At 50.1% G+C, this 21,162-nt stretch overlaps 1 pseudogene; it reads left to right on the top strand.

Annotated features, from left to right (window-relative positions):
- The first annotated feature begins 5,310 nt into the window (after positions 1-5,310).
- LOC141022555 (uncharacterized) lies at positions 5,311-20,416 on the top strand (annotated as a pseudogene).
- Positions 20,417-21,162: the final 746 nt, after the last annotated feature.

The raw sequence follows: 21,162 nt of genomic DNA, 5'->3' as shown, positions 1-21,162 counted from the left end.
TGCTTATATAATTGTGAAACATGTTACGTGTCTCCTTGTTTCTCTTTCAGAGTCGTATCTCTTATGCCAGGCAGAAGTTTAGGGAAGATAGTGAGCCAAATCATATTGAGGACAGCGAGATGACCCCAAGGTCTTGTCTTGATGAAGACAGTGAGTTGAAGCTACTCACCAGCAGGTGTGAGACAACCTCTGTGCAGTCGCTGCCTCAATCAGTTCAAGTTCTTCAGTCTCAACTTAAAGCGGAAAGGCTTGCTTCAGCTTAACTCTGACTTGAAGTCAAAGATGCAAAGAAGATGTCAGAGGATTGCCTTGCGCACTCTGGTGCCATACAGCTAGGGATGGAGCATCTATGGTTGGCACAACTGAGGTCTCATCAGCTTGTTCGGCTGCTTGCAGGGCCCGTCCTAGCCAGGCCTAGTGCCTTCTGAAGTGCTCTCAGTTTTGTATATTCTTTTGTCAGCGCGTTTATATGCACTGGTGGCGACCTTTGATGCCCAGTGTATGTAATCCGCGGTCACGTTGCGCTTTATTATCACTGGTAGCAAACTTTGATTCCCAGTGGATGCAATATGTCGTAATTTCTTTATTGTATAGTCTAGGTTTATTCTTTGGTCGGTATGCTATAATTTAGGCCGGAAGGTTCAGTGGATCTCACTGTTGTCGGTCTTCAGGCCAGCCCGTTACTCATATGGGCCAAAATGTGGGCCTATAATCATCTTGGGCCATTAGCAGGTCTAAACCTATAATAGTTTCCCGCCTTTAACAGGCCGAGTAAAGTTCTCGCCAGCTGGGCCAGAGAGTACCATGGGCTTTTAACAGGCTAAAACCTAGATTGGGCCAGTGTTGGGCCGAAAAATTCACGGGCCAATATAGGCCGAAACCGCCTAAGGCCCATGTTTGGCCCAAATAGGACGAGCAGTTAACTTGCCAAAATATATCTCAGGCCTGTTTGGCCCAATAAAATTATGGGCTTTAAGCATGCCGGTATCCACACGGGCCATAGGCCCAAAAGTGTCACGGGCCATTATTAGATGGGTTGTCAGCATGCCGGATTCAACGCGGGCTATAATTAGGCCCAAATGTTCCACGGGCCATTAACAGGCCGATAGGCCTGTTGGGCTGAAATTTATCCACGAAGACTACGGGCCGTTAAGAGGCCTAAAGTTACTTTGGACAAGAAATAGCCCAGTTTCTGCATGGGCCGTTAAAGGGCCTAAAGTTAAACAGGGTCGACAATGTCCCAGATGCACCACGGGCCACTAATAGGCCGAAACTATTATTGAGCCGAACTGGTTAACGGGCATTTAACAGGCTGAAATACAAACCTGTCTTCGAATGGGCCCAAAAGAACAGTGGCATGTTAACGGGCCTGATCCGATATGGGCCGTAATTTTGCCCAAAACACGGCAGGCTGTGAACGGGCCTGATCTGCTATGGGCCTCAATTTGGCCTAAAACATGGCAGGCTATTAATGGGCCAGCTCACTAGTGTCTGAAAAAACATGGTGGGCCTTTAGATGGGCCGGCCTTTTCACCGGAATGGGCCTTTGTTGGGCAGTGCCATGTGTCGACGTATCATAGGAGCCTCGTGTCCAATGAGTGGATGACATCTGTACCAATGGTGAGCAAACACGTGTTTCCTCCGGCCAATGAGAATTTTACACATGGAAAATCCCCATTGGTCCGGGCTGTTAACGGGTTATCGGATCCAAAACCGGACCCGATAGCTTAACGGCGACCCGTTACGGTCGATGCCACGTGTTGGTCACCCTTGACGAAAGCACTTCTATGACGCGCGATTTATCGTCATGGAAGTGGACACTTCCGTGATGATAATTTTGGTAATGTCATGGAACACTTCTATGACAGCACAGGTATGACTATCTTGATTCTGTCCTAAAATCATCATGGATGTACATGCATGAAAGAAAATGTGACCTACTATGACAAACACGTATCATCACGGAAGTGTATTTTTTTGTAGTGTTTCCCCTCTCCCCTCTTTCCTTCCCCCCTCCGGAGATAAGGAAAAGTGGAGGCCGAAATGGAGGAGGCCCCCAAGTAGGATTCCTCCTACTTGGGGCGCCCCATGGCTGTTCCCCTCCCCCTCCCACCTATATATATGTGGGGAGGGGGCGCCTAGAACACACAACAAACATTGTTAGCCGTGTGCAGCGCCCCCTCCACAGTTTACGCCTCCGGTCATATTCACGTAGTGCTTAGGCAAAGCTCTGAGCGGATCACTTCACCATCACCGTCACCATGCCATAATGGTGACGGAACTCTCCCTCGACACTTTGCTGGATCAAGAGTTCGAGGGATGTCATCGAGCCGAACGTGTGCATAACTCAGAGGTGTCGTACGTTCGGTGCTTGATCGGTCAGAATGAGAAGAAGTTCGACTACATCAACCACGTTGTCAAACGCTTCCACTTTCGGTCTACAAGGGTACATGGACACACTCTCCCCTTCTCGTTGTTGTGCATCTCCTAGATAGATCTTGCGTGAGCATAGGAAATTTTTGAAATTGCTTGCTATGTTCCCCAACATTTTCTACAATGAACTGCCTTGTCCTTTTTTCTAAACAAATCGCCCACGCAGTGCATAGAGAGAGCTTCTGGTCGAGAAGAACAATGGATCGCTCAGGAGTTAGGAAACACATGCAAAAAAATACAATTGCATACAACCATTTAAATATATTACAACTAAGCACCTTCCCTGGTTTCTCAGGCCATTAGCATTTGTATCCGTTGGATCATCACTGTTAGGCATTTTTGGCCATCCGGTTGGGTGTGAATCCCACGTAAGTTCCGTATTAACAACCGTGAACGGTGTTGGGCCATAGCTCTAGTCACTTCTTTGGTTGTCGCTGATTAAATTGGGCCTAATGGGCCTATAGCAGCCTCTGTTAAGTGCAGCCAGAAGAGGAGAGGACTATCGCGACCGTCGTTTCATTTGCAAGGTCGCACCCTTCGATGACCTAGGGCGGTGCGCCGCCATAGTAACCATCACCAGATAGAGAGATCAGATCACCACGCACATCACCGTGGAATTGAGCTTCCCATATTGCTTATGTTCTATGGTCAGCCAGTTGTTCCTTTCCCACCCCTCCACTTCCCTTCACCCATCTCTCTCTTCACCCGTCTCTCACGTGCAATGGCGACGGTTGTGCTCTCACTCAGCGGTGATGGCAAAACGATGGAGATGTTATGCGTGAAGAAGCTAGAGGCAACCTTGGAGGTGTTCCCACCTCATCCCATGCTCAATTAGGCGATGTCCACCTAGTGGCACAGGGAGGGAGTTGAAGCCGGAGTCCACCGATGGCGAGGGCCGCGATGCGGGAGGAAGGGGAGGCTGGGAACTCGATGCTGCGATGGAGGCCATCGCCGATGCAGCCCACAACAACATTCGACTCCTCCTCGGTATCATCGCCCCCCTTGTCTGAGTTTTCTTGGATGTTTATGCCTGAGTTTTCTTCTTCAATTCTTAGCATGCATACTATATAAAGTCATTCTTTCATGTGTTTATTTTGATGTTCGTCTCCATTTTCCCCTCCCCACCACCCCTCGTACTTGTTTAACCGATTGAACTGATTATTCATTATATTTAGTATCTCAATGCATGGAGAATATTTCATTGATGTTCCTTGAGCTGACTATTGGGAGCATTCGTGATGAAAAGCAGGTAAAGACTGACAAGATGCGTGTCGTCGGGCTCCATTATTTGCTGCAGGTAAGTCTCTCTTCTAGGTTAAATTTTCATATAAATTGTTTCTACAAATAATTCAGGTTTGATTTTCTTCACAATGTGCATGCCACGTGTTTGATGGAATGCACAATAGGAATCATTATACTCAATGTCTCTATTTTTAGCAAAGAAGGAGCATAACATGGCCATAACACATGAATCATTGTACTCAACGGCCTCTATCTTCTATATGTGAGGAGCATAACATGGCTAAGCTCTTTCCACTACTAACATCCCAGTGAGCTGCAGCAAAGGGAGGAAAAAAGCTCGGTGTGCAGTTCACTTTTTTTATGTTCTTCCACTCCTGCAAATATAACAAATTTGAATCACAGAAGTCCGGTGATACGTCTCCGATGTATCTATAATTTTTTATCGTTCCATGCTATTATAGTATCAATCTTGAATGTTTTATATACCATTAAATGCAATTATATATCATTTATTGGGACTAACCTGCTAACTTAGTGCCTGTCGGCGTTCTGGGAACGGGGGTCCCCAGACTTGCCTACCTACGGCCCACGGCGTGGCTAAGCCAGCAGGCCATACGGCCCATCTTCATCAACAAGGCATCCAAGACCCTCGCGAGGGTCCAAGCCTCACGAGGCGGACGACGCAAGACCTCCTCTGGAGTAGCCTAGCCAGGCAGGCTCACGAGGAGCGGAGATATCAAGGCGGGGCAAAACCTCATGAGGCCCTCGTGATGTGAGCCATGACGCACGACACCAGGCGGGCGCCAGCGCGCGCAGCGTCCTTGTTTCCTCTTTGGTGCTAAGGAGGCCAGCGCAGGCGAGGAGTACCGAGGCATCAGGCAAAGGTTGCTATATTGGTGCAACAAGACCAAGACCAGAAGGACGGCAAGACGGAGGTCATCGTGGAGCCCAAGACGGCGTCACCACCAGAGCTTTTCGCAGGCGAAGACCGATTTTGTCAGGATAGCTTGTACTAGCTGTTCCCCTTCAAATTTTCCCGCCGTTGTTGGCTCCCTTCCCGCTCATTATTTGGGAAGAGGACCAGGGCCTCTATAAATAGGTCTAGCCACCACAGTAGTAGGGGGGATCTGAGCTTGGACGGATCGAATCCGGAGACACGCTCAACCACACAAGCACAAGAACACCTCAACCTCAGGAGGCTGTTCTTCCCTTGTACTGTTCATCATCAGCCCTAGAGGCAATCCACCACCACCACACTGGAGTAGGGTATTACACCACAACGGTGGCCCGAACCAGTATAAATCCCGTGTCTTTCTGTGTTGCGGGTTCGTCGAGTTCATCCACGAGATCTTAGCGAGCTAGGGCGTAGAGCTATAGGAGGGAAAGACTTCGCGCGCACCCCAGTGTTCGAACCTCAAGGGTTTGCCGGAACCCCACATCCGACATTTGGCGCGCCAGGTAGGGGTGCGCCGAAGCTTCCTCTCCGTCGGTCCGTGCTCCGCCACTCCGCCGGCGCCCATGGTCGATGCCGCTCCCCCGGCCGGACCGCTGGCCACCGACGGTGGCTCAACGGGCTTCAGGATCCTTGCCCCCACCATGCGGCAGGTGCAGTGGCCACCCAAGTTCAAGCCGGATATGCCGCCGCGCTACGACGGCGCGGCCGACCCAGCACCCTTCTTGCTGGCCTACGAAGAGGCCGTCTTGGAGGCCGGGGGCGGCGACAGGGTCATGGCGAGCTGGTTCCCCATGGCCCTCGTGGGCGCCCCCCGCGCCTGGTTGCTCAGCCTCCCGACGGCTTCCATAACATCGTGGGAGGGGCTACGCAGCCTTTTCCTTGCGTGTTTTGGCGGCCCGGCGCCGGCCATCGTCGCGGCCATCCTGGGCGGATCTCAGGGGCCGCCATCAGATCGCCATGTCAAGCCATTTCTTCGCCAGATTGGCGCCGCCTCCAAGCGCCCGGGGGCTCCCCCGGGCTGGGCTGCGCTGGAGGCCGACCTCGTCTTTACCACAGAAGATCACCCCGACACCACTGCCGGCTCGGGCATGCTCCCGATGCTCTGCACGCCCACAGTCTGCAACGTGGCCGTCACCAAGGCCCTCATCAACGGCGGCGCCGGCCTCAACATGCTCTCCGTAGAGGCCTTCGGCCTCCTCCACGTGCCGCCCGAACGGCTCAGCTTCAGCAAGCCTTTCTCGGGAGTTGGCGGTGGCGCCGCCCGTTCCCTGGGGCAGATCCGTCTCCCCGTCACCTTCGGCACGCGCGACAACTACCGCACCGAGCTGGTCGATTTCGACATCGCCCGCATCGGCCTCCCGTACAACGCCATCCTCGCCTACCCGGCTCTGGCCCAGTTCATGGCGGCAACCCATCCGGCCTACAACCTCATGAAGATGCCCGGGAGCAGGGGCGTCCTCACCATCAAGGGGGACGTCAAGGAGGCCCTGGCATCGCTAAAGCTCGCCCACAAAGCTGTCGTGGCAGCACAGCCTACCGATAAGGGTGCCCCCAAGGCCAAGGGTCCCGTGCTGGCCAAGAAGAAGCAGCTGTTCACCCAAGACAAGGCAGAAACCAAGCAAGTGCCAGTGGATGAGGACGGAACCTCAGGAGCCACCTTCACCATAGGAACCGGCCTTGACCCAGGCCAAGAAGAAGCATTGGTAAAGTTCTTACGCGCAAACAAGGAAATATTCGCGTATGACCCCAGTCAGCTGGTGGGAGTCCCGAGGGGAGTGATCCAGCATCACCTGAGGGTGTGCCCGAACGTGCACCCTGTGAAGCAGCGGGCGAGGCGGCAGTCCATGGAGAAGCAGGCCTTCATCGTCCAAGAAACCTGCAAGTTGGAGGCAGCAGGCGCCATACGCGAGGTTCGGTACCCAGAGTGGCTGGCAAACCCAGTTGTAGTGCCAAAGAAAGGCGGGAAGGAGCGAATGTGCGTTGACTTCACCAACCTCAACAAAGCTTGTCCTCAAGACCCGTTCCCGCTCCCGCGCATCGATTAGATTGTCGACTCCACTGTCGAGTGCGACCTGCTGTGTTTCCTGGATGCGTTCTCAGAATATCACCAGATCAAGATGGCGGTAGAAGATGTCAAGAAGACGGCCTTCTTGACCCCGTGTGGGGTGTACTGATACACCTGCATGCCCTTTGGGCTGCGCAACGCAGGCGCAACCTTTCAGCGACTGATGCACATCGCCCTGGGGCAGCAACTCAGGAGGAACGCAGAGGCCTACGTTGATGACATTGTGGTGAAATCTCGGGAAGCAAGAACCTTGATCCAAGACCTAGAGGAGACCTTCGCGAGCCTGCGCCAAGTGAACTTGTGGCTTAACCCAGAGAAGTGTGTGTTTTGCGTCCCTTCCGACAAGTTGCTTGTCTTTCTCGTATCCCACAGAGGGATCGAGGCGAACCCAGAAAAGATCAAGGCCATTGAGGATATGAGCCCGCTGCAGACCCTCAAGGAAATGCAGAAACTGGCCGGTCGAGTGACTGCGCTGGAGCACTTCATCTCAAAGCTAGGGGAGTGTGCCCTGCCCTTCTTCAAGCTAATGATGAAGAAGGGCCCGTTTGAGTGGACCCCGGAGGCCGACCGGGCCTTTCAAGATCTCAAGAGATACCTCACCAGCCCTCCGGTGCTGGTGGCGCCTCGACCCCTTGAGCCCTTGGTGCTCTACCTTGCCGCAACCCCATACTCCGCTAGCGCATCGCTGGTGGCGGTGCGGGAGGTGCACAAAGCCAAGGGTGTGTCGCGCCAAGCCAGAGCTGATGCAGCGCAGGGTCAGGAAGGCGCAGCAAAGCCATCAGCGGCGGAAGACCAAGCTCAGCAGGGCAACATCGCAGAAGCTCCTGAGGACGGTCAGGTCTCAGGAAACCCACCATCTCAGGATATGCTACAATCTCCGCAGGACCCAAGCCTCGACAGTGTGCCAGCCCTCGTCGAGCACCCGGTGTACTTCGTCAGCACCGTACTGCGGGACGCGAGGGCGCGCTACCCCATGCCGCAAAAGCTCCTGCTAGCACTCTTGGTGGCCTCGCACAAGCTGCGGCACTACTTCCAGGGCCACCCCATCAAAGTCGTCTCAGCCTACCCATTGGAGAGGGTACTCAGGAGCCCTAACTCAGCCGAAAGGGTCGCTGAGTGGAACATTGAGTTGCAAGCATTCTAGTTGGAGTTCAGCACCACCAGGGTCATCAAGGGGGCCGCGCTCGCCGATTTTGTGGCAGAATGGACAGATGCCCCGGCTCTTGAGGAAGGAGAAGACCGGTCCACCTCCCCAGGAAGCGAGGCGCCAGATGGCTAGGTCATGTATTTTGATGGCGCCTTCGCGCACCAGGGCGCGGGGGCTGGAGCAGTGCTCATCTTGCCCACCTAGGACAAGCTCTACTAGGCCGTGCAACTCTGTTTTCAGCACGGTGAGAAGGTCTCCAATAACATCGCAGAATACGAAGGCCTCATAGCTGGCCTGAAGGCTGCGGCGGCTCTAGGGGTGAAGCGCCTCACCGTCAAAGGCGACTCGCAGCTTCTCGTCAACTTCTCCAACAAGGTGTACGAGCCGAAGGACGAGCATATGGAGGCCTACCTCGCGGAGGTGCGGAAGATGGAGAAGCAGTTCTCAGGCCTAGAGCTGCAGCACGTGCCCCGGGGCACCAACAAGGAAGCCGACGACATTGCCAGGAGAGCATCCAAGCGGCAACCGCAAGAGCCCGAAGTCTTTGAGGAACGACTCTTCAAGCCATCAGCTACACCACCTCTTTCAAGCACGACTCAGCCTCGGGAGGAGCTCCCACAGCCCGCGGCTACGGGAGCCCCAGCCTGTGGCCCGACCTCAGGAGCTCGGCAGCTCTTGGCGCTCGAGCCCCAGGGGGAGTGCTGGACCAAGGAATTCAAAGAGTACCTGATGCACGGGACGCTGCCGGAGAAGGAAGAGGACGCAGAGCGCGTGGCCCGGCAAGCCACAGCATACTGTGTCCAAGACGGCGAGATATACAGGAAACGACCGAACGATGTCACGCTGCGCTGCATCTCCAGCGATCAAGGAAGGGAGTTGCTGATTGACATACATGGCGGTGACTGCGGACACCACTCATCGTCACGGACCCTCGTCGGCAAGGTGTTCCGCAGTGGGTTTTATTGGCCTACAGCACTCAACGACGCGGCCGAGCTGGTGAAGTCCTGTGAAGCTTGCCAATTCCACGCCAAGCAGATCCATCAGCCTGCTCAGGGCCTCCAAACCATCCCGCTCACGTGGCCGTTTGCGGTCTGCGGGCTGGACATCTTAGGCCCGTTCCCTCGAGCGCCAGGGGGCTACCGCTATCTTTACGTAGCCATCGACAAGTTCACCAAGAGGGCGGAAGTGGAAGTCGTCCGTACCATTCCAGCCGGCTCTGCTGTCAAGTTCATCAAGGGCCTCGTGAGCCGCTTCGGGGTCCCCAACCGCATCATCACAGATAACGGTTCGCAGTTTTCTAGCAACCTCTTCAAAACCTACTGTGCTAACCTTGGAACGCAGATCTGCTACGCTTCGGTGGCCCACCCCAGGAGTAACGGTCACGCCGAACGCGCTAATGCGGAGGTCCTGAGGTGCCTCAAGACTAGGACCTTCAAGAAGAAGATGGAGGCCTGCGGCAGGGGCTGGCACGACGAGCTCCAGACCGTGTTGTGGTCCATCCGAACCACTGCCACCAAGCCAACGGGCGAGACTACATTCTTCCTCGCCTACGGGGCTGAAGCAGTCCTCCCTCACGAGGTCAAGCATCGCTCCGTGCGGGTCCTGGCGTTCGATGAAACGCGGCAGGACGCCATGCGGGGGATGGACCTCGTGCTAGGGGAGGAACACCATCGCGAAGCTGCATTGAGGGCGGCAAGGTACCAACAAGCGCTGCGGCGATACCACTGCCACAACATCCGCTCCAGGACGCTCGAGGTGGGCGACCTTGTCCTGAGGCGGGTCCTCTCCAGAGAAGGGCTGCACAATCTTTCGCCCATGTGGGAGGGCCCATTCAGGGTCGTCCATGTCTCCAGGCCGGGTGCAGCGCGCCTGGAGACGCATGACGGAATACCCATCCAGAACGCCTGGAACATCCAGCACCTCCGGAAGTTCTATCCATGAAGCAAGGCCCAGAGCCTGAGAAGCAGGGCCCAGTGTAGGAGATATGCCCTAGAGGCAATAATAACAGTTATTTTGTATCTCCAAAGTTTGTAATGAATGTTTAGCTTCCATGCTATAACTGCAATGATTCTCGAGAATGCAATATCCACGAGGCTCGGAGGGAAACTCATGTGCACGTGTGGTATACTAAACGGTAAAATGTATTCCTAGTCTTGCCTCTAAGACTGGCTCACGTATTGCATGATGATCCTGTTTTCCTGATCATGGGCATGTCTATGCTGGCAATTCTGAGGGCGCGATGTTGGTAGAACACTTGTGTTGAATCGACCCAAATTGATGTTATGCTATGAGATTCTTTTCGTCACAAGTTTATGGTTAATAACACAGAGATAGTTAATGTTTGCATAATTCCTTAGACCATGAGAGTATCGAGTTCCTTCGTACTTGCTTTGTGAACTTTGGGGTTTGTTAAACGTCATCCGTAACTGGGTGGCTATTACGGCGGCTTACGGGTTCACGGAAAAGTATGGCAAGTAACGAGATAGCTCAAGATTGGGATTTGCTCCTCCGACGATGGAGAGATATTCTCGGGCCCTCTCGGTGTTACGGTATCCATAATCGTCTGGCCAGACACCTTGTGATTTGATCACTGGGATGCCGGAACACGGAAACGAGAAAAGAGAACAGAACTGGTAATGAGGTAACTTGCATGGTGGACAAATTGTTCGTCCACGGGGATGCAATAAATCTCACCTCGGGTGTTTGTGACATATCGTGAAGCAATAGGAATAGCTCACTACAACTGGAGGTTCACTCGAATATTCATTCGTGTGGGTATAGGGGTCAATATGGGTGTCCACGGCTCCGATGTTGATCATTGATCGGAAGGGGTTCCGGGTCATGTCTATACTTCACCGAACCTATAGGATCACACGCTTAAGGGTCATCTATCTGCTAAATACTAGACAGGGAGTATGAGAGAAAATCACCGAAAAAGTTTCGGACACCGGAAAGGTTTCGGACAGCGGAATCGTACCGCAGAGAGAGGTCATTGGATAAGTTTCGATGGTACCGAAAAGTTGTTTCGGGATATACCATTAAGTCAGATTGGTTTCGGCAAATGCCTGATAATTCTTGGAGGGTGACAGAATCATTCTGGAAGCTTTTTGGAATTTTCTGAGATAAAAACCGGAAATGTTCCGGAGCTGCCGGAGCCACTTCAGATGCGTTTCGCGGATGAAAATCACTAAAACCGGAATTGTTTCGGAACGCGTTGAAAATTATTTTAGTGGGTACTCGAAATGTTCTAAGCCCACATAAATATTTTCAGTTCGAACGGACGCTGAAAAATGTCGTCGTGAATAGTGAAAGTGCTTTTTGGGATAATTTTGGAGAGCCACCTTTTTGACTTGGTCAAAGTTCTAGAAGGAAGTGGCTTACAAGGGAAGGAACCCCATTTGGGGGGCCTCCTAGGGGTGGCCGGCCATGGGTGGTGGAGCTCCTTGGAGCTCCACATGGCATCCCATTTTGTCCTTAACACCCTCATGTGTGACCTAATGCATGGGGTTTTTTGGTAATTTGTGGAGGCACACTACCCCTTGGTTTTCCTATAAATAGAGGAGGTGAGGGCTGCCATCTCTTCATCCCTTGCTCTCATACACATGCCATGCATTATCTGGCTTCTTCTCTCCCTCCCACGAAAAGAGTTTCGTAGAGCCGTAAGGCTGTCTGGGTTCCGGCAGGAACTAGTTCTGGACGGCGAAGCCCTGCCGGATAGCTGACACCGTATGTGTGCAACCCCGTAGAGAGATTGTAGTTTCGATCTTTTGCCCGAGGGGCTGTTCGAGTGTCCTCCCGAAGGGCTGTCCGAGTCTCCGTCCGAGTTTCGAGGGTCCTCCCGAAGGGCTGTCCGCGACATCGTCCGGGGGACTGTCCGACCGCCTCCCGAAGAGCTGTCCGGAGAGGGAGTACATCCTCGCGGTTGGGAGGTTGTAAATCCTAGCTACGGGGATCTGCACCGACGATCTACACCGACTCTTCTTCCGCTGCGCTTCGAGTCGGTACGGATCAGATCAAACCTTGTATGCAGTCTCCATAGTGGTCCTGGGCGTGCTCGCCATACCGGAAATTTTCGTTTTCTGTTGCGTTCCCTACAGTGGCATCAAGAGCCGTGCTATGCGTAGATGCAGGTTTTGATCTAGAATACATGGAGATGTATGGGTATTGCATAAAATAATTAGGTAGTAGATGAGATCTATTGCTGACATTATTTATGCGAGTGACAGATGAAATCTGTTACCCAACGTTCTTGTTGCTTCCCTAGAATTTGCGTTTGCTCAATCTCGAGACAACATGGTGTAATTTGACAAAGTTCTGGCAATCCGTGATCCTGATTGATCATGGAAGTGCTATCAGTTCTTTGGGTTCTGCCATAGTCAAAAGAAAGATGAAATTCGCAGATGAAAGGGCATTGCAGATATGATCTGCACGGGGGTCATGCGTATGACGAAGTTTAGTATGGGGCTCGAGATTTAATTATCTCGTGTTTCATACACCCCGATATGTTAATCTAGCAACTTGAATAATCATACTTGATGATAAAACGTTGGTAGCTGCGGTTTAAGTCAAAACCTTAGAAGCCACGTAAAATAAAATTTTGCATAAACCGATTAGAGGCGTCTAACTTGGTTTTGCAGGATGTGCATGTGATGTGGTATAGCAATGCTCATATTCAATTTGATTGTGTATGAGATGAATATATGATGTAATTAACATGACCTGCGTGTCATGATTCGGCATGATGGCTAGAGCCATATGATTGCACTTTAATGACCTGCGTGTCAACCTTAAGTAATGCATTTATTTTATCTGCTATGGAGATAGTGATATTATCTGGTGCATCGACAAGGTGGTGGCAATCTTCGCGAAGATGAACACCGACGCGAATGCCGAAGACGAAGAAATACTTAACTTCTTCGTCAGAAGAGGCTATACCATATCATGCTATTATGAATTGCCTGAGATGTTTATCCTCTTGATACACCCTTCTTGATTGCGCGGTAGTCGCTTTTATTAGGGTGATCTCACAAACTTAAAATATCAAAGTAGTTAGTGTTCACCCAAGTGTAGCACCGTCTGAAATTCGTATCTTTTTGGGGTGCGCCATGTACACATGAGCACGAACGAATCGAGAGGAATGAGGCGGGTGAGGTCAGACCATTGGTTGTCTTTGACGTTCAGGCAGGAGAGTCCTGAGCTCGGAACACGCCCATCGAAAGATGAACAAGAATCACATAGAGATGTGATCGGCAAGTTGGCCTACCGATTGAAATTCGTGTCATCAGTGATGAACCCGTCAATGGCATCGAATAGAAATATGGATCTTGAATCACCCTAAATCAATTATGAGAGATATTGATTTGAGTGGGAGCGCACTTTAGAATAAAATGTTTATTCACTAGTGCAAATTTCATTATAAACAAAAGTCTAAGTGAAACTTGTGTTTTCCGTTGTAGATCAAATGGCTCGCAACACCGCGTTCAACTTAGGCCCGATGTTAGAGAAAGAGAAGTTAGCTACGACTGGAAACAACTATGCGGACTGGGTCCGTAACCTGAGGATTGTCCTAAGGAGCGCTAAGAAATTGTACGTGCTTGAAACTGCTCTTCCAGCTAAACCGGCAGAAGATGCACCGGAAGATGAACAAAATGTCTGGGCCACTAAGGATGATGATCACAACTTAGTGCAGTGCCTCATGCTAGCTTGCATGAGTCCAGGGCTTCAAAAACGTTTTGAATTCCATAAAGCCCGTGATATGATCCGGGAATTGGATGCTCTGTACAAGGAAACCGCAAAGTCTGAACGATTTGATATCATGAAGGCTTTGATGGAATGCAAGATGGCTGAGGGTAGTTCAGTTGATGAACACGTGGTCAAAATGATTGGCTATTCTGAAAGGCTTAAAGCCCTAGAATTTCCACTTCCACCTGGCCATATGATGGACATGTTGCTTTCTTCACTCCCCTCATCTTACGACGGTTTTGTCATGAACTACAACATGACAGGGATGGAGAAGACACCGGAAGAGGTGCTCGCCATGCTGAAAACTACAGAAGGAGGACTGCGGAAAAATCGCAAGCAAGTGTTGCTTGTGAATAAAACCGCCAGTTTCAAAAAGAAGAAAGGCAAGCCAAAGAAGGGCAAGGGCACCGGTAAGACCGGCTCCCAAAGCAACTCTAAAGGCGGAGCCAAGAATGAAACTGAGTGCTTCTACTACAAGGGCACAGGACACTGGAAGCGAAACTGCAAGAAGTATCTGGAAGATAAGAAGACCGGGAAAACCGGAAAAGGTATAATTGTTATACAAGTTAATGTCATTGACGTTTTGCTTGCTAGCGAAAATTCTAAGTCTTGGGTATTTGATACCGGATCGGTTGCTCACATTTGCAATTCGATACAGGGGCTTCAGAAGGTGCGCAAGCTGGCAAAGAATGAAGTCGTGATGCGCGTCGGGAATGGCGCTGGGATCGCCGCTCAAGCCGTCGGCATTATGCCTCTACGTCTCCCTTCAGGATTTATCTTAGAACTAAGTAACTGTTATTTTGTTCCACTGTTGTGTAGAAACATTATCTCCGGATCATGTTTGGTACACGATGGGTATTCGTACAAGTCTGAGAACAATGGTTGTTCACTTTATTGTAAGGATATGTTTTATGGATTTGCACCCATTGTTGGGGGCCTTTTCAAACTAAATCTTGAATGTGGAAATGATGTCTTTAACGTGAATGCTAAACGCCTTAAGAAGGCTGATACCACCACCACTTTCATGTGGCACTGTCGGCTTGGCCACATCGGAAAGAAACGCATGCAAAAACTCCATAAAGATGGAGTTTTACCGTCTTTTGATTTTGAGTCATTTGACACATGTGAAGCTTGCCTGATGGGGAAAATGACCAAGACGCCATTCACGGGTCATCCTGAACGGGCGGGTGAATTATTGTAAATAATACATAGTGTTGTATGTGGTCCAATGAACTCAGGCGCACGGGGTGGGTATTTCTACTTCGTAACTTTTACTGATGATTTGACTAGGTATGGCTATATCTACTTAATGAAGCATAAGTCAGAAACCTTTGAAAAGTTCAAAGAATTTCAGAATGAATTAGAAAATCATCGTAACAAAAAGATTAAGTTTCTGCGGTCTGATCGCGGAGGCGAGTATCTTAGTCATGAGTTTGGCCAACATCTGAGTGACCGTGGAATCGTTTCACAGCTTACGCCTCCCGGAACTCCACAAAGAAATGGAGTATCGGAATGACGTAACCGAACCTTGTTGGACATGGTAAGGTCGATGGTGTCTCTTACAAATCTTCCGATATCTTTTTGGGGTCATGCACTGGAAACTGCTGCTCACACACTTAACAGAGCACCGTCTAAATCAGTTGAGACGACACCATACGAGTTATGGAACGGGAAGAAACCCGGTTTGTCGCATCTCAGGATTTGGGGTTGTGAGGTATACGTAAAACGTTTACAACCTACCAAACTGGATCCCAGATCAGACAAATGTTACTTTGTAGGTTATCCCAAGGAAACAATTGGGTATTCCTTCTACCACCCGTCCGATAACAAAGTGTTTGTTGCTAGAAATGGACAATTTCTTGAGAAAGAGTTTCTCGCCAAAGAATTAAGTGGGAGGACAGTACAACTTGATGAGATTAGTGAATCTTCGGCAACAGTTGATATGGCTAAGGAACCGGAAGAAATTCCGCTAATTATCCCTGCAACTGAGCCTGAAGTTGTCGCATATGATGCGGAGACTTCAGACAATGTTGTAACTGAACCGCGCAGATCAGGTAGGGCTATCCAGCCACTTGAGTGGTTTCATAATGAAATCTTCATTCTTGAAGACGATGAACCTGCGCACTACAAGGAAGCGATGGCGGGGCCTAGCTCAAAGGAATGGCACAAGGCCATGAAATCCGAAATGGAATCCATGTACGAAAACCAAGTTTGGAACTTGGAAGAACTTCCTGAAGGCGTAAAGCCGATTGGTTGTAAATGGATTTTCAAAAGGAAGAAAGACGCGGATGGTAACATTACTATCCACAAAGCTAGACTTGTCACGAAAGGGTTCACACAAGTTCCAGGAGTGGACTACGATGAGACTTTCTCGCCCGTAGCTATGCTTAGGTCTGTTCGGATATTACTAGCAATTGCTGCTTATTTCGATTACGAAATATGGCAGATGAATGTCAAAACGGCTTTCCTAAATGGAAACCTCAAAGAGGATGTATACATGATACAGCCAGAAGGTTTTGTCGTTCATAAGGATGCTGGAAAGGTATGCAAACTTCAGAAAGCCATTTATGGTCTGAAGCAAGCGTCAAGGAGCTGGAACATTCGTTTTGATGAAGTGGTCAAAGAATTTGGCTTCATCAGGAATGACGAAGAATCTTGTGTTTACAAGAAGTTTAGTGGGAGCGCAAAAGCATTTCTAATCTTGTATGTGGATGACATATTATTAATTGGAAATGACGTAAATTTTCTTAGCAAAATAAAAGACTCATTGAAGAAAAGTTTTTCAATGAAAGACTTAGGCAAAGCGGCATATGTATTAGGCATTAGAATCTATAGAGATAGATCAAAACGCCTGATAGCGCTTAGCCAAAGCACGTACATTGACAAGGTGTTGAAAAGGTTCAACATGGAGAACTCCAAGAAAGGCCTACTCCCCATGTCACCTGGCACAGTGCTTTGCAAGAATCAGAGTCCTCGGACTCTCGATGAGCGAGTGCAAATGAATGATGTTCCATATGCCTCGGCAGTTGGTTCTATTATGTATGCCATGCTATGTACAAGACTGGACGTTTCCTACGCGCTAAGTGTTAGCAGCCGGTACCAAAGTGATCCAGGGTTGGAACACTGGGCCACAGTCAAGGGTATTCTTAAGTACCTCAGAAGGACCAAGGATTTACTCCTTGTGTACGGAGGTGATGAAGAGCTCATTGTAAGTGGTTACACTGATGCAGGCTTCATGACTGACCCAGATGACTTCAAATCTCAATCAGGCTATGTTTTCATATTGAACGGCGGCGCAGTTGATTGGAAAAGTTCCAAACAAAAGACTGTGGCGGATTCTACGATGGAGGCGGAATATGTTGCTGCTTCAGAAGCCTCCAAGGAGGCGGTATGGATCAAGCAATTTCTTGAAGACCTTGGTGTGGTTCCTAGTGCCCAGGACCCGGTGGAGATCTATTGTGATAATAGTGGCGTCGTGGCTCAGGCAAGGGAGCCAAGTTCGCACCATAAGACAAGACATATTCAACGCAAATATAAACTCATTCGACATCATGTCGAAGAGGGTTTAGTGAAAGTACGCAAAGTTCACACGGATCTGAACGTGTCAGACCCGATGACAAAGCCTCTACCACGAGCAAAGCATGAGCAGCACCGGATAGCCATTGGTGTTAGGGAAGCCATGTAACTGGATTATGACTCTAGTGCAAGTGGGAGTCTGTAGGAGATATGCCCTAGAGGCAGTAATAACAGTTATTTTGTATCTCCAAAGTTTGTAATGAATGTTTAGCTTCCATGCTATAACTGCAATGATTCTCGAGTCTGCAATATCCACGAGGCTCGGAGGGAAACTCATGTGCACGTGTGGTATACTAAACGGTAAAATGTATTCCTAGTCTTGCCTCTAAGACTGGCTCATGTATTGCATGATGATCCTGCTTTCCTGATCATGGGCATGTCTATGCTGGCAATTTTGAGGGCGCGATGTTGGTAGAACACTTGTCTTGAATCGACCCAAATTGATGTTATGCTATGAGATTCTTTTCGTCACAAGTTTATGGTTAATAACACAGAGATAGTTAATGTTTGCATAATTCCTTAGACCAAGAGAGTATCGAGTTCCTTCGTACTTGCTTCGTGAACTTTGGGGTTTGTTAAACGTCATCTGTAACTGGGTGGCTATTACGGCGGCTTACGGCTTCACGGAAAAGTATGGCAAGTAACTGAAGGAAATATGCCCTAGAGGCAATAATAAAGTTATTATTTATTTCCTTATATCATGATAAATGTTTATTATTCATGCTAGAATTGTATTAACCGGAAACATAATACATGTGTGAATACATAGACAAACAGAGTGTCACTAGTATGCCTCTACTTGACTAGCTCGTTAATCAAAGATGGTTATGTTTCCTAGCCATAGACATAAGTTGTCATTTGATTAACGAGATCACCTCATTAGGAGAATGACGTGATTGACTTGACCCATTCCGTTAGCTTAGCACTCGATCGTTTAGTATGTTGCTATTGCTTTCTTCATGACTTATACATGTTCCTATGACTATGAGATTATGCAACTCCCATTTACCGGAGGAACACTTTGTGTGCTACCAAACGTCACAACGTAAATGGGTGATTATAAAGGTGCTCTACATGTGTCTCCAAAGGTACTTATTGGGTTGGCGTATTTCGAGATTAGGATTTGTCACTCCAATTGTCGGAGAGGTATCTCTGGGCCCACTCGGTAATGCACATCACTATAAGCCTTGCAAGCATTGTGACTAATGAGTTAGTTGCGGGATGATGTGTTACGGAACGAGTAAAGAGACTTGCCGGTAACGAGATTGAACTAGGTATCGAGATACCGACGATCAAATCTCGGGCAAGTAACATACCGGTGACAAAGGGAACAACGTATGTTGTTATGCCGTCTGACCGATAAAGATCTTCGTAGAATATGTGGGAGCCAATATGGGCATCCAGGTCCCGCTATTGGTTATTGACCGGAGACGTGTCTCGGTCATGTCTACATAGTTCTCGAACCCGTAGGTCCGCACGCTTAACGTTACGATGACAGTTTTATTGAGTTTTGATGTACCGCAGGAGTTCGGACTCCCAGATGAGATCGGGGACATGACGAGGAGTCTCGAAATGGCCGAGACGTAAAGATCGATATATTGGACGACTATATTCGGACTTCGGAAAGGTTCCGAGTGATTCGGGTATTTTTCGGAGTACCAGAGAGTTACGGGAATACGTATTGGGCCTTATTAGGCCATACGGGAAAGAAGAAAAAGGGCCTCAAGGGTGGCCGCACCCCTCCCCTTGGTCTGGTCCGAATTGGACTAGGGAAGGGGGGCGCCCCCTTCCTTCCTTCTCTTTTTCCCTTCCTCTTTTCCTATTCCATATGGGAGGTGGAATCCTAATAGGACTAGGGAGTCCTAGTAGGACTCCACACTTGGTGCGCCCCCTCCTAGGGCCGGCCTCCTCCTCCCTTGCTCCTTTATATACGGGGGCAGGGGCACCCCAGAGACACAACAATTGATCCTTGAGATCTCTTAGCCGTGTGCGGTGCCCCCCTCCACCATATTACACCTAATACCGTTGCGGAGCTTAGGCGAAGCCCTGCGTCGGTGGAACATCATCATCGTCACCACGCCGTCGTGCTGACGAAACTCTCCCTCAACACTCGGCTGGATCGGAGTTCGAGGGACGTCATCGAGCTGAACGTGTGTAGAACTCGGAGGTGCCGTACGTTCGGTACTTGATCGGTCGGATCGTGAAGACGTACGAGTACATCAACCGCGTTGTGATAATGCTTCCGCTATCGGTCTACGAGGGTACGTGGACAACACTCTCCCCTCTCGTTGCTATGCATCACCATGATCTTGCGCGTGTGTAGGAAATTTTTTGAAATTACTACGTTCCCCAACAGTGGCATCCGAGCCTGGTTTTATGCGTTGATGCTATGCACGAGTAGAACACAAGTGAGTTGTGGGCGATATAAGTCATACTGCTTACGAGCATGTCATACTTTGGTTCAGCGGTATTGTGAGATGAAGCGGCCCGGACCGACAATACGCGTATGCTTACGCGAGACTGGTTTCACCGTTGCGAGCACTCGTTGCTTAAAGGTGACTGGCGGGTGTCTGTCTCTCTCACTTTAGTTGAACCGAGTGTGGCTACGCCCGGTCCTTGCGAAGGTTAAAACAGCACCAACTTGACAAACTATCGTTGTGGTTTTGATGCGTAGGTAAAAACGGTTCTTGCTAAGCCCGTAGCAGCCACGTAAAACTTGCAACAACAAAGTAGAGGACGTCTAACTTGTTTTTGCAGGACATGTTGTGATGTGATATGGTCAAGACATGATGTGATATTATTTGTTGTATGAGATGATCATGTTTTGTAACCGAGTTATCGGCAACTGGCAGGAGCCATATGGTTGTCGTTTTATTGTATGCAATGCAATCGCCATGTAATGCTTTACTTTATCACTAAGCGGTAGCGATAGTCGTAGAAGCATAAGATTGACGAGACGACAACGATGCTACGATGGAGATCAAGGTGTCACGCCAGTGACGATGGTGATCATGACGGTGCTTTGGAGATGGAGATCAGGAACACGGTGCTTCGGAGATGGAGATCACAAGCACAAGATGATGATGGCCATATCATATCACTTATATTGATTGCATGTGATGTTAATCCTTTGTGCATCTTATCTTGCTTTGATTGACGGTAGCATTATAAGATGATCTCTCACTAAAATTTCAGGGCCAAGATGAACGGCAAATCTTCTAACGCACTTCCTAACGAGTTTTTCGCAGTTCCTTAGCGGATGCAGGCGACCAAGGCAAAATGGATGCAAGGAAATAAACGCCTCGCGAGGAAGAGGGCGTCCTGAGTATACCAGGTTAAGTTATCTTTGCGCAAAATAAGGACACAGCACGAGAGTAACACGCATACTATTATAACCGAGGAACCATAGTTCGATACACGCCCCCCTGGGCCAATACTGGTTTAATTCTTGATGCAGGAAAATAGTAAAGCAAAAGCAACGTCGCAGCGATCCGCGAAGACAGGCCCCTAGCGCTACCCCGAGCCTAGCCGGATCCTTCCTCACGCTTCACGGAAGTGCGGCGACGGGACGACCCACCCCCGCCTTCAAAACGGGCGCGGCGGCACGGCGGCTGGTCGTAGCCACCACTGCTGGAGCTGGAGCCGGAGGAAGAGCCACCGTAGCTGGACGAGACACGGTCGTCGCCGAGGGCGGGCTCGCCCTCGTCCTCGTCACGACCGTCCCCAAGGCCGAGCACCTCCTCGCTGTCGTTCGCCTCGGGGCAGCACCCGGCGTGGCGACCATCTTCCCCAAACACCCTCACATAGAGGGATGATCCACCATCGTACCTGAAGTGGAGGGTGCACCGCCTGCCCAGGCCGCGCGCGCGGGCGAACGTCTGCCAGCCGCGAGCCAGGGCCATGTTGCCCGTGGCGGAGGTCTCGACCGCAACCCAAGAGGCCTTGCTGCAACAGCCATCCGCCTGCAGCCAGAGTCCGCCCGGACCGGAGGCCGGCAGTTCG

Source organism: Aegilops tauschii, chromosome 5 (genome assembly GCF_002575655.3).
Source record: "Aegilops tauschii subsp. strangulata cultivar AL8/78 chromosome 5, Aet v6.0, whole genome shotgun sequence".
Taxonomy (NCBI): Eukaryota; Viridiplantae; Streptophyta; class Magnoliopsida; order Poales; family Poaceae; genus Aegilops; species Aegilops tauschii.
Note: the sequence above shows the minus strand (reverse complement) of the source record. Positions and strands in the feature narration are given on the sequence as shown.